Genomic DNA, 17009 nt, shown 5'->3' on the forward strand with positions numbered 1-17009 from the left:
GAGCCATGAGCCTTACAATAGCCTGTTAAGCCTGTTAAGTGCACACTCGATGGATATGCTAGTTTGGTCTAGCTACCGGAGCACACGGATGTCAACAAACAGGTAAGTAGCTCCTTGCACAAACACATTGTTTTAACTACTTTTTTATTAATTTTTAGTCATACACGCTACAGTGCTGTGTGCTAAGGTGTCTGCTGATGTTGCATAACTTTTGGTGTGAGATGTGGAGCATGTTAATACGCTTAAAACACAGTCTAAAGTTCTGACCCCATGCTGTTAGCGTTCAATGCTACGTCTCTGTTCACGGAGCTCTGTAATGGCTGGACCAAATTTGTTCGCGTCTTCGGTACTGGCAAGTCAAGGGTAGCTTGAGCAATGAAGCTGCATGTTTAAATCGACCGAAGTTCTCCTATAACCTTTATTCTGTGGGCAGAACTACATTCATATAGTATAGTTTACTTAAAATGTACTTTAGTTTGTGTTATTATGATTCTTTTGAATAAAACAAAGTAATACATCAAAGACATAACTAAACTGTAGGAATCTAATTTGTTGGAATTATATTGTCACAATAAAGATTTTAATAAATGTGGTAAAGAAAGATGCAACTAACCCACTAAGAATTAACAATAATCCACTCAGAGCAACAATCCACTGCCACAATAGTCCATGATAATCCACAATAGGCCTAATATGTATTAGTGTTGTTTAGATCACTTCACATTAGAGACCTATAAACTGAGGACATACTAAAATAATCCTATAGTATTGTTACGTGGCAAACATTTAACAGCAGATGAGGTCTATGACAGACCATCAGCTCCCACTGGACAAGGATAAAGCAGACATGACAGACATCTGCCTAGCAACACACCCTCCCTGATAAATGTAATGCCAACACGCTGGAACTGCTAATATTCAACAAATCAGGTGTCACCTCAGTCAGTCAGTCTGTTGGCATTCACATGTGCCATATACATTTTATCTTAGCCCTTTCCTAAAGCAAAATCTTAAGATAGCTAAATAATTGGCATTAAAGCTCCCCCTCCACCCACATCATGAAAAAAAACCTTATCTTTATCCTAGTTTCTTCCTTTTTTTTCTGAACCAGATGAATAGGTTCGTTTTGATGTCATGCCATGAATGACTGGTACTGGTGGCTCAGCCGCCTGGCCTCGCCTCTCCTCGTTTAGTGGTACTGGTTGTAATTGCAACGCGACGCGTTAGACACCAGATCTGACCAATCAGCTGGTGTACTTATTGCCTTGGCTCGCTTGGAACCTCAGTGGAGGTGCTGTGAAAAAAAGTGCCAACACCTTTTCCGTCAGGTCACTCGGTCGGTCATGGATATTGACACCGGACTTACAACTTGAGGAGGCCCCCTAGTGGTGCGGTGGCCCTATGCACCCACATAGTCTGCATATAGCAATAAATGGCTCTGTGTGCAGTTACCCTAAATACAAAATGGAAGCGGGAGAATGGATTTATGTGAAGCATATCAAAGTTCCTTCCCTGGACCAAAGACGGTCTCAGACAACCGAATCTAACAAATTCTACTAAAGATCTGGCATCAGTTTACTTTTATTGCATTGTGTGGAGATATAAAATGGTATTTCGGTTCATAAAACAGATGCTTTTGTTTTTTTTCCCAGTGTTCAGCTGAGCTCAACACAAACCAACAGTCATTCTGAAAGGCATGTTTCTGTAGTTGATGTACTCCATATTTTGTCCATTTACAAGTGGCAACAAGTCCATTTATCAACATGTAATATGATACATATTCAATTATTTTAGAATTATACTTTCAATCCATGACAGCTGGGGAACTCAGTTGTGTGTAAGAGCAGGTTTCATCAAAGTCTGCAAAACGTTTCACTAGAAAGCCACATTGTTTCTTAAGAATTCTTTTGAACACAAATCTGTTGAAACATGCTGAAAAGAGGAACGTGAAATAATACAACATTTATTAAACCACCATTTTGTAAGTGTGTGTCAGTAATGTCTTAGACTTGGTAGAAGAGGTAATGGAAATCTTCACTCAACTCAACTCTAGGAGTTATAATATAATAGCATATCACCAAATCTGATCCTTGTGCACTATTAATCTTTGATTTTATGATAATAACATCGAGTTATCTTGTTGGTCATTTAAAAAGATGTCAGTTAACCTGATGTTATGCCAGCTTTAACGTTAATGCAACTTTCATACTTGAAATAAATTACATTTTAATGATATTAAAAATGTAACTTATACTTTGAGTAATTTCTTAACTGTTTTCCTTCAATTGAGTGAGTTCCTAAGTTGTGATACTTTATTTAAGTCATCTTTTTAATAGATTTCAGTACTCCACTCACCACTGATCGGTTAGGACCAAAGTTTTTTATGTTCTCGTTGCCTGTTTTGTTTCTAAATTTTACCCTCATGTGTCTCCTCTTGCTTTTAACCCTTAGATGCATAAGTGGGTCAAAAACGACCCGGTGACGTTGTTTTCTTGCTATATCTTCTTAATTCATTTTTTTATCATATCATATTCAAGGTATTCCTCAAAAAACATGTTTTTGATAAGATGCCATTGACAATTTTAATTTAACTTTTATACATTTTTAAAAAAATAAGTTTTTGTATTACTACCCCAACCTTCCATAAGTGGGTTAGCCAACCAAGCTAGCTAACATTACTGTATTTATTGTATTTGTCTTTGTGTCATTCATGACTATTATGTGAAAGAGTATCTGTTACTATCATGTATCAACATAAGTTAGTTTACTTATTGTTTTATTCTAACTCAAATTAGCTAACTAATCTAGCTAACATTAGCTACTGTATTTTTTGTATCAGTGTCTGTGTGTGCGCACACACATGCGTGTGTTTGCATTTATTCATATAGCTACATATTGATTGATAATTTTGCTCCTCATTCACACCAGTCCATTTCATATTATTTCATCCAAGGTGTCATGGCAGCTAGATACACAAGGGAAATGGTGTTACAGATGCCGGACAATGGAGGGCCACTGACAGAGTTGGACTCAGAATCTGAAATCTCAGATGATGAGGACCCAGACTATTGTCCAGGAGGTGTTAGCCACCTATAAATCCAACTCTACCAAGTGAACAAGGATCAATCAGACACAGAAGATTCGTCCTGTGAGTCCTCTGAGGAAGAAAGTGATGTTCAAATCACTTCCAACAGAATGAGTCATAAGGGCCCTTACTGGAGGAAGTAAAACATCTCGTTTGAATATGTTCCAAATGTTAAAAAGTGAAAAATACAAAAAAAGTCAAACATAAAATCATTCTTGTGTGTACAATACAAAACAAAACATTAATGATTATTCTCAACAAAAATGAGAGAAATGGCACAAAAAACACATTGATTCTAATATGGGTCATTTTAGATCCACTTATGGAATAGTGTAGGGTCCAATCACTCATGCATCTAAGGGTTAAGTTCCTCCTGTATTTTCCCCCCCCCACTCTCCAGTGTTTTTCCATTCCTCCCCTCAACTGTCTTTTCTTACCTCACTCCACTTATTACTCATCCGCCCTACGTGGAATAGAAATATTCACCCAAACACAAGACACTCTTGAGGCAGGCAGGGTAAATAACAAAAGATGAGCTTTAATAGCAAAGTTGAGTTCTATAAGAAATCCAAGGAAGAAATCCAAGGAAGCAAATCAAAATGGAAGTCTCGGCTGGGACGCAGCTCTGCAGAGAGAGTAGCAGAGGCTCCTGGACACTGGCTGGTTAGGCTGAAGCGCTGGGCAGCTTTGACAATGAGGAGTCGAGAAGGAAGCCAGCAGGCTGTTGGCTAGCTGACACAGGAGGCTCTTCTTGAGGTCAGTAATTACTATCACATTGTGAGCCTCTTATGCCAAGTCAACAGCCTTGGTCATAACAAAAGTGTCCATTCCATAAGGATGTCAACAATTAGCCTGTAATATGTCCAAAGACCCTGTGATGGCAGAGTTCAGTGATTTGAAAATAGAACAGACCTCCTTAAACTGCTCCACTAGAGACATAGTCTCTGTCAGGTCCATATTATGGTCAGTTTGTACTGTAACATGCAGCAAAGACAGTAAGGGCGCAAACGCATGACACTCAAGAGGCAGGCAGGGTAAAGAACAAAACACTGAGGTCAAGTACAAAAACTAAATGAAGTACAAACCAAAGAAGCACAGAAAAAAAACATTAAAACATTTGTCATGCAGGGGGAGGAATAACACCATGGCAAAAAAAACATCGCTCCTAATAATAACATATAACTCATCTATAAAGCATTAATTAATGATTTCTTTGAACTTTTAATAGAGGGTGCCTCATTAGAAAGCTGAAGCTGGTTACCCAGGTCAAACTGCTCATTTGGCTGGCTGATACTGATGGAGACAAAGGTCAAAGGAAAACCAAAAACAAAGTCAAAGCTAGATGCCATCCTGCACCCAACACAGAAAAAACATAGAGGACTTCTCTGTGACCAACAGCTCTAGATGCTCACTGTATTTAGTGCTGTCTATACAAAATGGGTACATATGAATCGTTATCACATGAACAAAAAAAGGAAGAATGTATAAAACTGTCACACTGACTATGATGACACCTACTCATCACATGATCAATGATGTTGCGCAAACTTGCAAAATGGCATTGCCCAAAGGTTGTGGCCTGAAGTCAATATAAAGCAGATCAAACACTGTTGTATGAAAGGGTCGACTCCACTGACAACCCATAAACAACAGGTTGAGTCTCCTGCCGTCATGATGCGTGCTCTGCAAAAGTTTCTGCTCTTTTATGCTCTGACATGTCTCGGATTTAATGGTAAGTTGGTCAATCTGACTGTTTTTCTTCAGCCTGCCAATGTGATGTTAACTCATTCTACTGTCTATTCATTTTCAACTCGTGTTTTCAGCACTTGGGAGTGAAATCATACGTGGCCAAATTGCTCCACGGAACCAGATGGTGTATATGGCAGAGCACAGACCCCTCATCAGCAAAAACTTTGTCCTCACTGCTGCACACTGTGCTAATAGACAGTGAGTTAAGTTTCATCTAGCAGAAATTGTTTATTTTTATTTAAAGGTATAAATTTAATAAACTAACCGTTTTCAAAATAAAAGCATAATCTTTTGCTTTGTTTCCCTGCTAGCAAAACAACCTGAAAAATGACCTCTCAATTCTAACTTTTCGCAGTCAACTGATGAGGGTTGTTTTGGGCACCCACGAATACTGGAACAGTGAGAGCCATTGAGCAGAGATGCAGACACCCTTATTATCAGTGGTACAAAAAAGAAAATGACATCATGCTCCTGAAAGTAAGCTTATATTCTTTAAGCACATTTGTCCCAGATGACGTTTTGTGTTTTGACAGTCAAATTAGATGCACTTAAGCTTTGCTTGTTTTTTACTCCTCTGAGGGTAAATGTCAAAAAGGGGCAAAAAACTAAACCACATTCAAATGTCCCTCAAATTCTAGCCAAGACACAGCACTATCAAAGCTGTTAGATTGTAGAGTTAACTTTCATTTAAAAGATTCATCAGCTCCAACTTCTAGTGATTGTTTTACTGAAGCCTGATGAAGAGTAAAACCATGTTCAGACACTGTTCATTTCAACTGTCTGATTCTGTGTCTCCAGCTGTCTGGCTCAGAGTGTTCCAGTGGGTGGAACAATACAACGCATTTGACTCCCCCCTCCTATACGACCCACCCAAATTTGCCATGTAGCTGGATGGGGAAAGACCGAAGCTGGTAGAGGTGTTGATGACCTGAGAGTGGTGGATGTGTCTGTTGTTGACCAGAACATCTGTAGACGGCAATGGTCCAAACGGAATCTACCTCTTCCTGCCAATGTCATCTGTGCAGGTGGATATGGAACATTCAAAGGAGCCTGCCACGTAAGTTTTCTGTCCATTTTTGAAAAGTTCAGGAATATATTACATATTTTATTGTATCAAAATATTAAGATATTTCCATTTTACAGGGTGATTCTGGTGGTCCTCTGGTGTACAACGGGATGGCTGCTGGTGTCGTATCTTTTGGCAATCCACTTTGTAGTGACCAACAAGACCTTCCCAATGTCTATACAGACGTGTCCAAGTTCCTTCCCTGGATCGACAAGATTCTCAGTCGCAATGGTTGTTAAATACAACAACCTTATACAAAGCTTTGCTTCAGCATATCTTCCTTGTATTTAGGAGGTGTAGTTATGTCTAAGTCGCTCTGTCAGTGTTTGCTCCTGAACGCAAAGCAAAATAAAACATTTTTTCAAATATTGTTTCCACTTTTCTTCATCTGAAGACCCAAATGGCATTTTTGTTGTTTTACAAGCAACATATCCACAAACTGTCTTTGGGTGAATTAGATGTAGGATGTGGTAGAGCTACTGTAACTGGCTTGTGTTGGAAAATATTCATTCATGTGACTTTAAAAAACAGTAATATTCTAACATTAGACAGTGCAGCATTAAAATAAAATAACTATGTACAGAATGAATGAACTCCCGCTTCCTTCAAAATGAAGCCTCTAGACAAATTGCCATTCAGGATTAAGCTCACACAACTTTCCAGGACTGAGCCTGTTTCTCATGCCAATTATAACTTGCCCTGTGTTTGAAAAGATCTGCTCTGATGGCACTGATGTTGCCACAATGCAGAGCCCTGTCTTCATTACCTCCCACATGTTCTTGTAAACAAGGGCACGAGATATCCACCACTCCAGAGGATTGGCTGTTCGGAGTAGCAGCTGCTCACACAGGAACCCTTTAATCTCCAGCATCTCCTCTGATAAGGGGTTTTGGACCCCTGACCTCATTGAAGAAACCCGCCCCTCAAAGTCAGCCCAAATTGCAGGCGCTGACTCAGTGGGAGGACTGACAGGTGGGTTAGCCTTCTCTTCCTCTGTGCGGGACGCAGTGATCTTGCCTCCGTCAGTGCTGCTCCCACCACCCTTGACACAACCTCCTCTGCATATTTATCCTGCACAAATGCATGCTTCTTGAACCAGGGGTCCAAGAGTGTAGCATCTGCTAACAGGTTCACCTGCTCAATCCCCCCAACTTTTTGGTTAGTTCTGCCATAAGAATGTCAACCATGTCACATATTGGCTGGTGGATGGAGGGATTTCTATGCCGGTGTGCAGTAGCCCTCTGGAGCCCTCTTGCCATTAGTATGGCTTTTTGATCCCCCATTCTCTTGCTATTCTTCTCAATTCCCTTTCCAGATTTGCAGCTGTGTGGGTGTCTGTTATCTCGAAAACAGTCCAGCAAATTGGACTGCAGTTTGCAGTCATTTACATCATGAGATGTAATAGACATGTAGCCTGTTGTTGTGTTGCTGGAGGTCCAGCAGTTGGCTGTTGGGCATAAAGCAGGTGTTGTTTTGATTTTCTCAAGAAGATCAGTTCTCACCTCCTCTTGCTGTGACTGTCACTCTCTGCCCTGATTGTGTGTTCATAGGTGGTTGGGCCATAACAGATGAGCTGGTGCAAGAAGTAGATGTTGTTGTTGTAGTTCAGCTGTTGTTGTTGCAGCTGTTCCTGTTGCTGATGTAGGTTGTGCAGGAGTAGCTGTTTGGTTTTGGTTGCCCTGTTGTAAAATCACGGTGGGATGTTTGCTGCTCAGGTGCTTGACGTGCGTCCCTCTCGAAAAGAAAAAAACACCTTACACAACTGGCACTTTGCATGTGTTGGGCTTGTCATCTGAAATGCATCCAAACATCACTTTTCCGGCAAGTATCCATTTTTTCCTTATCAAAAAGTAGGGCTATATATTTTGGGTCCGATCTCTGCAACATCGTGTAACAGCTAATTTCATCCCGTCAATTAAACATAGCCTACGTTAATTCCTGGGATTCAACAATTATCTATGGGAACAAAATTAATCAGGATCTTTGTTATCATCACTTATGATGATTTTACATGTCAAAATCTATAATTTTCTAAATGTCAATTAACAATGTGATGGGGCGGAACTGCAGGAGAGAGACAGCAACACGGTTGTTGTTCATTTTCAGTTTTTATTTACATACATATATTTGCAAGACAAAAATGTGCCCGTGAAAGGAGCGGAGCAGCACACTGCTCAGGTGAGGGAGTGGCTCTCTGAGAGCACGGGAGCAGGGAGGGAGAGCAGGTGAGCTGTGAGCTGCGAGTCTGAGATGCTGAGTCCTGAACGGTGCGGAGCAGCGAGCTTGCGAGTTTTTCAGGTAACGGAGAGGCTCTACGACATAGGTGTCAAACTCTGGCCCGCGGGGCAATACCAAATGACTACTAGAGCTGGCCCGCCAGTATTATACAGCGCATGTACCGCTAATACTACAAATCCCAGAATGCTCTGCTCGTGTTTTGGCGCGTCAATCAGTACAGGACCCATAAACATCCTCTCCTCTGTTGACAGTAGTCATAGCAACCTCATGCGGCTACTGGCACCGTGCTACCCATCCCAAAAATGGCGAAAAGGAAAGGCAGAAAACAGGAGCTTTCTGGACAGGTGGGAGGCAGAATATCTGTTTACATATGTAAAAGACAGACCTGTTTGTCTTGTATGTGGAGCCAAAGAGTACAACATTAGAAGACACTATGAAACGAAACACCACGACAAGTACAAGGACATGGACATGACTCAAAGGTGCCAGAAAGTAGAGTAGATGAAAAGAAGTTTGGTTTCTCAACAGACTATGTTCAAAAAAGTAATATCACAAAGTGAGGCTGCTGTAAAAGCGAGTTTTATTGTGGCAGCAGAGATCACAAAATCAGCCCGGCCCTTCAATGAGGGAGAGTTTGTGAGAAAGTGCATGATGAAAGTTTGTGACCTCGTTTGCCCAGAGAAAAAGCAAGCATTTTCAAATGTGAGCCTGAGCAGAAACACAGTAGCTGATCGCACATGTGATCTTGCCACCAATCTACATGACCAGCTGATGGAAAAGGGAAAAGATTTCATTGCATTCTCCCTTGCTGTGGATGAGAGCAGCGACACATCTGATACTGCCCAGCTGGCAGTCTTCATCCACGGAGTGGACTCAAATCTGTGTGTTATGGAGGAACTTTTGGGATTCAAATCAATGTATGGCACAACCACGGGAAAGGAAATCTTTGAAGAGTTTGCCAAATGTGTAACTGAAATGAAGCTGACTTGGGATAAACTCGTGGGATTAACAACAGATGGTGCGCCAGCGATGTGCGGTCACAAGAGTGGACTGGTGGGCAGGGTACGGGAGAAGATGCAGGAGGAGAACTGTGCGGGTGAGCTAACTGTTTGTCACTGCATTATACATCAAGAAGCACTGTGTGGCAAACCCTTAAAGATGGAACATGTTATGACCACAGTAACACGAGTAGTTAACTTTATAAGAGCCAAAGGTCTACATCACCGCCAGTTCAAGTCTCTTTTGGAGGAGTGTGGTTTGGAATACGCAAATGTGCCTTATCACACTGAGGTGAGATGGTTAAGCCGAGGAAAAGTTCTGAACAGATGTTTCGAGCTCCATGAGGAAAAATGTCAGTTTCTGGAAAGCAAAGAGAAAGACACAGCAGAGCTCCGGGAGCAAAAGTTTCTGTGTGAGCTGGCCTTTATGTGTTACATCAAGAGCCATCTTGATGTGCTGAACCTGCAGCTTCAGGGGCGGGAGTGTATCATCACAGACATGTACGCTGCAGTGAGGGCTTTTAAAACTAAATTGTGCCTGTGGAAGAACCAGATGCTGGGCCATTTTCCCTGCTGCCAAACAATGAAAATGCAGATCTACCGCCGTGTTCCCATGTGCACAGTTTGCTGAAAAACTCAGCGCACTCGGCGCCGAGTTTACCCGGCGATTTGCCGACTTCGATATCCAGAAATGTAGGTTTGAACTGCTCAGCAATCCGTTTACAGTTGACGTGGAAAACGCACCTACCAACCTCCAAATGGAGCTGATTGAACTCCAGTGTAGTGACACGCTGAAGTCAAAGTATGATGCTGTGGGTGCCGCACAGTTTCAACATTTCATCCCTGACACAATGCCTCAGCTCCGCACCCAAGCTGCTCAGATGCTCTCCTTGTTCGGCAGCACTTATCTATGTGAGCAACTGTTCTCCTCCATGAAGATGACCAAAACATCTCACAGGAGTCGTCTGACAGATGAACACCTTTGCTCGATCCTGAGGATTTCCTCAGCTCAGAGCCTGAGCCTAGATATCGATGAACTAGCATCCAAGAAGAGATGCCAGGTATCTGGCTTGAACACTGAGTAGATCAGTGTGTAGCAAACTGAGCTACAATTAAAGTTGTCTTTATGCACTTTTTCTTGCTAGTCCAAGGCATGGGCTCGAATGGTTGCACGTTCATTGAAGGATATTATTATTAGTCAATTGGTTTATTATTATTATTTTATTTTTACATTTATTATTAGCCTGTGGAAAAAGATTACAGTAAATTTAAATTTAAAGAAGGCTGCATATAAAGAAAGAGGCATACGATTTTTATTTAAATTTTATTTAAGAAATGAATGCCATTGATGTGTTTTTTTTATTTGAAATTTGATTTAGCATGTGTACTATATTAATTTATGTCAAGTTTTGCTTGTTCCACATTGTTTGAACTTGTTTAGGTCAATTTTTTCAATAAATATCAATGTTGGCCCACTACTTTGTCCAAGTTTTAAATTTTGGCCCACTGTATATTTGAGTTTGACACCCCTGCTCTACGAGTTGAGAGGGAGAGTGAGTGAGCTGTGAGCTACGAGTTGCAGCTACTGAGTCCTGAATGGTGCAGAGCAGCTAGTTTCTCAGGTAAGGGAAAGGCTCTACGAGCTGGGAGGGAGGGAGAGAGTGAGCTGTGAGCTGGAGATACTGGGTCAGTCAATCGTTCTTTTTCTGTATCGGCCTGTGAGACAACTCAGCTCGTGGCAGAAAGGAGAGGAGACAGGGGAGTTGAGTTGAAATAATGACCAAAGCTGTTGCCTCAGCCACGGAGCTAGAACAGCAATTAGCTTGACACATTTACGCAATTGCAGTTAGAATAACAGTTGTGTGGCATGTCTCCTCTTTGCAGTTAGCTGGCGGTAGCAGCGGTGAGTCAGTGAACTGTTAATGGAGACAATGACTCCCGAATCAGTAAAAAGAATCTTGAGTTTGAACGATTCCTTCATGAATCACACATCACTGGTATTTATAAATGTAAAAGTGAATATATAAAAGTGAGTATGGGTGTGCTTAAGGGGATAGTTCGGGTTTCTTGAAGTGGGGTCATATAAAGTACATATCTATAGTCGGTCTGTTCCCTACCGTAATTGCCGATCAGCGCAGCCTCAGTTTGGAAAGCAGAGAGCCGCTCCAGCCCAGACGCTAAGCTTTGTACTGCAGTGAACGGAGTCCAGATGCAAAGCGATTTTTAACCACCTAAAACAAGGCCCACCTAAAAAAAAAATCTATATCAGTTCAAGTGTACGTTATATAGAGAAAATTCACACCGCTTTACATCGCCGTCAGACCGGCCTTTTGGCACTACATTTTCTCAACCGTAGAACCTCCGTATCCCTACGCATTAGCCCAACGTGGGCTAATGCGTAGGGATACAGAGGTTCTACGGTCTGTGTCTGTGTCTGAAATTGTTAAGTTTCGCTTTGATCGAAAGTAAACAGAAGCCGTTTGTAGCTGTTTGGTTGTGTCCGCTTGTTCTTGTAGCGACAAGCTAGGAACTGTCGCTACTTTCAAATTAAAAGCCCCCCGCTATGAACCCAGTTCTAAACTCCAATTGGGTTCAATGTAAAACTCTTATATCGAAGACAAATTCGTTGTCACTGTTCACAGCCCAACTTCGTGCTTCACGTCACGTCACATGTTTACGCCTACCTCAGTGGCGGCTTTTGGAGAAAGAGGAATATTACGCCTCCATTTTAGAAAGACAAGGCGGCACATTGCCGCCCTTACCTTGGAGCAAATGTGTCGCCTTTTCTATCTAAAAAGGGCTAGAGTTGCGTGCATAAACTTCTCGTCCATCAACTGGGCCTCTCACTGTATTTCGCCGCTCGCAGATCACCTGTTGCGCTAATGTGTAGGGATACGGAGGTTCCACAGGTGAGAAAATGTAGTGCCAAAAGAAAGGCCGGTCTGACGGCAATGTAAAGCGGTGTGAATTTTCTCTATACAACGTACACTTGAACTGATATAGATTTTTTTTAGGTGGGCCTTGTTTTAGGTGGTTAAAATTCACTTTGTATCTGGACTCCGTTCACTGCAGTAGAAAGCTGAGCGTCTGGGCTGGAGCGGGTCTCTACTTCTCCAAACTGAGGCTGCGCTGATCTGCAATTACCGTAGGGAACAGACCGACTATTGATATGTACTTCATATGACCCCACTTCAAAAAACCCGAACTGTCCCTTTAAGAGTGATTATATACATATATAAAAGTTAAGCATTGTCACAGGCTTAGGTTTAATTATGCAGGAGTCAAGGGGGACTTTAGGCTTCAGGGCAAACTTCACCAATCACGTGAGCAACTTAAGTTATAGTGCAACACATTTTTTTCCAAAACATTAACTATGGTCCATTCTAACATTTAAGAAGAACGGCAACACTGAATACTGCATAACAGATAACAGTGGTGTTATCTAGAACACTCTTAAACACAGTTTCTCTGTCTCTCTGTCCGAAACGCATTGCCTCAAGGCATGCTGGTCAATTATTTTCGTATAATTGACCGCTGCTAAGCATATCTGACCGTAGTCAAGGAAAGTGGCCTTTTTGCCTCTGAGTCACGTATTTCGTAGCACTCCGCGCTCTAAAATCTTTGCTCCACAAGTAGTCCGGTCACTTATCACCCCAGTGTTTTCGGTCTCTAAGCGACGTCAGCTGATCTGTAGTCTACTTCATATCGGAAAAAATGTACTCCTAGGCCACAAGTATGGATGAGTTTCACATTAACTTTAATATTCTTGGAAAATACAGTGATTTCAACTCTTGGCAAAAGGCTGAGTTGTCGTCACCGGTCAAGAAAAGAAAAAGAAAGGGAAGCAGCGAAGAGGGAGAACCGAAACGGCGTCGGTTTGGCGAACTATATTTCTCTGCGGAAAAACACTATGAACGGTAACAAATAAATTGTAAAAAAGACACACTGTGTCAAGTTTTTTTTTTTTGTATTGCAAGTAACCCTGTAATAAGCGGGGTAATGTATAGAAAACCATGTAATAAGCGGGATAATGTATAGAAAATAAGTCCCTTCAGGACGAATCAGACCCCGACGCGAATAGTGACCGCTATTTTATACATTATCACTTACATATTTAAGTCAGCAAGATCGAGGTGCAGCTGCAGAATGTAGTTTAAAAGTAAGCGTCTCAGTGACTGTTGAAATTGACATTGACTAAAGTGGTGGATATGAAGCTGTTGAGCCAAGAGCCAGACAGATATCTAAAAATGTCTTTTTACATGCAAATCAACAACCACATTATTACAGGTTCAGATTTTGAGCTTACAATCATGTCTCTATGACGTTGATGACTGATATCTATCTATCTATCTATCTATCTATCTATCTATCTATCTATCTATTTTTTATCTTTAATGTTTTTGTTTTATCTTTAGCACTGGCCCCTATATTGTGTCCCTCAAGGTTCGAATTACACAGTGGCTTTCGGGGGAGCCCTATTTTCCAGTGTACACCGCTACTAAACATGTCAATGCGTGGCAAAGCGATCAATTGCAGGGTAACTGCGAAAAACATTGTACTGTTACTACTACAGACAGTTAATATGAACATTTCAGAGAGGCTAAATAACAATGTTATGAGGCAACTGTTTCAAAATCAAAGAATACATTAATCAGAGCAAAAAAAAATAAATAAATAAAAAAATCACAAAATCAGCAGGGGGACAAAGTCAAAGTTATTCTGCTTCTTATACACACCCCTTCAAGAATCACATGTGGTAAAACAATAAGGCTAAACAATTGTCAAATATCGTATAGCAAACTTAAGAAACTTTAGAAATAAAGAGACTTCTTGTGTATTTATTATAATTAGTTCAAAAAACGGAGCAGCTTTAAAAATTGTATTTGGAAAACATGAACAGGACACAATATCTCACTCAGAACTGAGATTAATTTTCTCTACCAACTCTTAGGGGAAAAAAATGTGTCTATGATAGCTCACCCGTGCATGGTGCTGCGCTGTTTAAGACTTTTATAGGATTTACAGAGCCCTGCTGGTATCAGGTATCAACATTATCATCTGATCTTTGTGAATGTAAACTAATGAGAAGAGTTCTTAAATCAAAATGATCTCACTCGGACATTTGTTTTTACATGGGAGGACTTTGCATAAAGTAGGGAGGCACGTAGAAACATTCTCTCTCTCTCTCTCTCCCTCTCTCTCGTAGACTGTCCCCCTACTTCCCAGTCTGTTCCTTTCTGTATGTGGATCGGTAAAATGGGTGGGGAAATGGAATTAGGGCCGAAAGTTCTATTTACAACCACGAAAAAGAAAGCAGGCTAAAATGCACTGACGAGTCAATTATCGCTTTCAGTGCAGGCAAATCTGATGCCTGCAGTGATCAGATTTGACATGCCAACACCACAGAACAAGCAGTATTTTAGACAATTCGCTATTTATGCAAAATCTTTGGATATTACAGATAACCCCATTAATTTGCTTGGCCTATACATTTCTCTTTGAGTAGCCTATAAAGTTACAGAAGGCAGGAGGGCAACTGTTGGGTGCGTGCTGCTACTTTCCTCAGTAGAACACCGGTAAAGCCACAGCGACCATCCATCTCATTTCATCTTTTATTTTTTCTTCCAGCTGGGTGAAAGTCACATAAAGCAGAGCTAATCATAACTCTACACTATATTAATTCATCGCTTTTGTAAGGTTTATATAGCGGCTCCCGGTCGGTCAGAGTGCAGCCAAACCCTGCCGTGGCGGCGACGGCGGCAGCAGCAGTCACACCGAGGACCAACAGCTGAGGAGCGGCAGAGCTGAGGCAGAGGCTCCGGTCCTTCCCGCCGGACTTTTACAACTTTTAACCCATTTTTATCTCCACGCCATAACGCTTTTGGTGGTTGTTCGGCCATTTATAACAATAAGTTTACCTTAATGTGAACAGTGCACAGAGCTCCCCCTAAATGTCTCAAAGTAGGCTTTCAGGGGAGCTCAGGTCCTTTTCAGGGGAGCCGAGCTCCCCTGTAATTCGAACCATGGTGTCCCTGTCAGATTAAAGCTCAACAAATATATTTAAAATGTAACTTAGGCTACAGCCTGGTACCCTACCTTTAAGTTGTCTGTAGTAATTCGGTGAATAATGGTGTCAGATCTTCATTGATGATAAATAACATTTGGTATATCCACATACATATTGTGTAAATTTGTGACAGGGTTGACTCTTGCGCATACAATACTTAAATAGAAGAAGAATACATTAATAGCCTGTCTGTATATAGAACATAATTGTTATTTGTTTTGCTGCTGCAGCATGAAGGTCTAACCAGTAATGCAGTATCCCTACAATATATACTGTGTGTGGTCTAAAACAAGTAAATTGTTATGCATAACGCCTTAGGCCAGTGGTGTCAAACTGATCCAGTAAAGGGCCGTGTGGCTGCAGGTTTTCATTCTAATCAGGCAAGAACACACCTGATCCAAATCAGGTGTGTTCTTGCTTGGTTGGAATGAAACACACCTGATTTGGATCAGGTGTGTTCTTGGTTGGTTGGAATGAAAACCTGCAGCCACACGGCCCTTTACTGGATCAGTTTGACACCACTGCCTTAGGCCGAGTGGACAACCTGCTTGTAAGCTGGACAGGGATACAATATCTTGTTTATGTCGTCAAATGGTGTGAAATTAATTATGATTATCTAAATATCAGAGGGGAACCCCTAGGGCCTTCTAGGCCTTCAGAGAAGGTCCAAACATGTCAGCTTTTCCAGTGTTGTATTTAATTTCTTTCATTTAATAATTATTCTCCCTTAATATAATTTGGCCTCATTTTCTATCAAACTTGCTTCAGAAATGAAAGGGTCGCTGTCCTGAGACTAAAGCAACTTCTAAAGCCTGGTTTATGCTTCTGCATCGCGGCAACGGCGTAGCTACGTCGTCGACCCTACGCCATCATTGAGCATTCGAAGTTCTGTGTCAAGGGAACGTGTTGTTCTGCAATTCACCGCCAAGCCGCTAGGGGGGTGTGGCTGTGTCTTTGTTTGGTTTCGGGGGGTTCATATCAGATTCCTTGGTTTTCTTCCGGTCAGACAGTAAACAATGGCAACTGAGATTGAGCGGGTGTTTTTGGAGATGGAGCTCGTGGATATTGAACAACAAATGCTCTTATTACAAATGTTGAAGCGCAGGCGACGCAGAAGAAGAAGCAACTGCCGGAAATGACGTTCTGAGCGGACCAATCACAGTCCTTGCCATTCGCATCTCGACGCGTCGACGTGACGCGTAGTCAGGATTTTTTGGAGGCGCACGTCAGGCTACGGCGTAGGGTCCGCTTAGGGGTCTGCGTCGACGACGTAGCTACGCCATCGCCGCGACGCAGAAGCATAAATCAGGCTTAATAGTGCAGCACAGTAAAGAGCTTTGTTGCTAGACATAAACATTGCTGGAGAAAAATGTACATGTGACTGTGTGTGTGGTAACTGTTCAGAGTGAAACAGAAATAAGGACAATAAGACACTCAAAATGATTCACTGTATTACAGTTCTTGATATCAAACACACTTAAAGGGATAGTTCGACATTTTTGAAAATTGGCCCAGTGCCATGATCCCTCTAGTCATAGCAGTAGGTTCGTTACCTTTAATTATCGGTCTAAGCTGCTTTTAGATCGGCGGAGCCGAGTACCGAGCTGCGCAGCTACGCTACGGAGGCTAATGGAATTTCTTGGTTTCCCTCATCAAACTCAGCAAATACACAACCATAAAACTCCAAAACGCTGTGGTGGACAAGTTGTGACCTGCACATTCACCACGCTATGAGATAATAACGGAACGTTACGAGACGTGAAGCAAATACTCGGAACTACATTCTTCAGTAAACCACTGGTCGGA

General features: G+C 41.7%; 1 long non-coding RNA gene and 1 pseudogene across 1 annotated transcript; both read left to right on the forward strand.

Moving 5' to 3' along the window:
* Window positions 1-4926: 4926 nt before the first annotated feature.
* Window positions 4927-5779, forward strand: LOC115591199 (uncharacterized). Its single transcript, XR_003985923.1, has 3 exons — window positions 4927-5032; window positions 5190-5311; window positions 5633-5779. It is a non-coding gene; the product is annotated as an uncharacterized LOC115591199 (long non-coding RNA).
* A 2466-nt stretch (window positions 5780-8245) lies between these two features.
* LOC115591534 (general transcription factor II-I repeat domain-containing protein 2-like) lies at window positions 8246-10221 on the forward strand (annotated as a pseudogene).
* The last annotated feature ends 6788 nt before the right edge of the window (window positions 10222-17009 follow it).

The sequence above is a fragment of the Sparus aurata genome, chromosome 11, assembly GCF_900880675.1.
Source record: "Sparus aurata chromosome 11, fSpaAur1.1, whole genome shotgun sequence".
Lineage (NCBI taxonomy): Eukaryota > Metazoa > Chordata > Actinopteri > Spariformes > Sparidae > Sparus > Sparus aurata.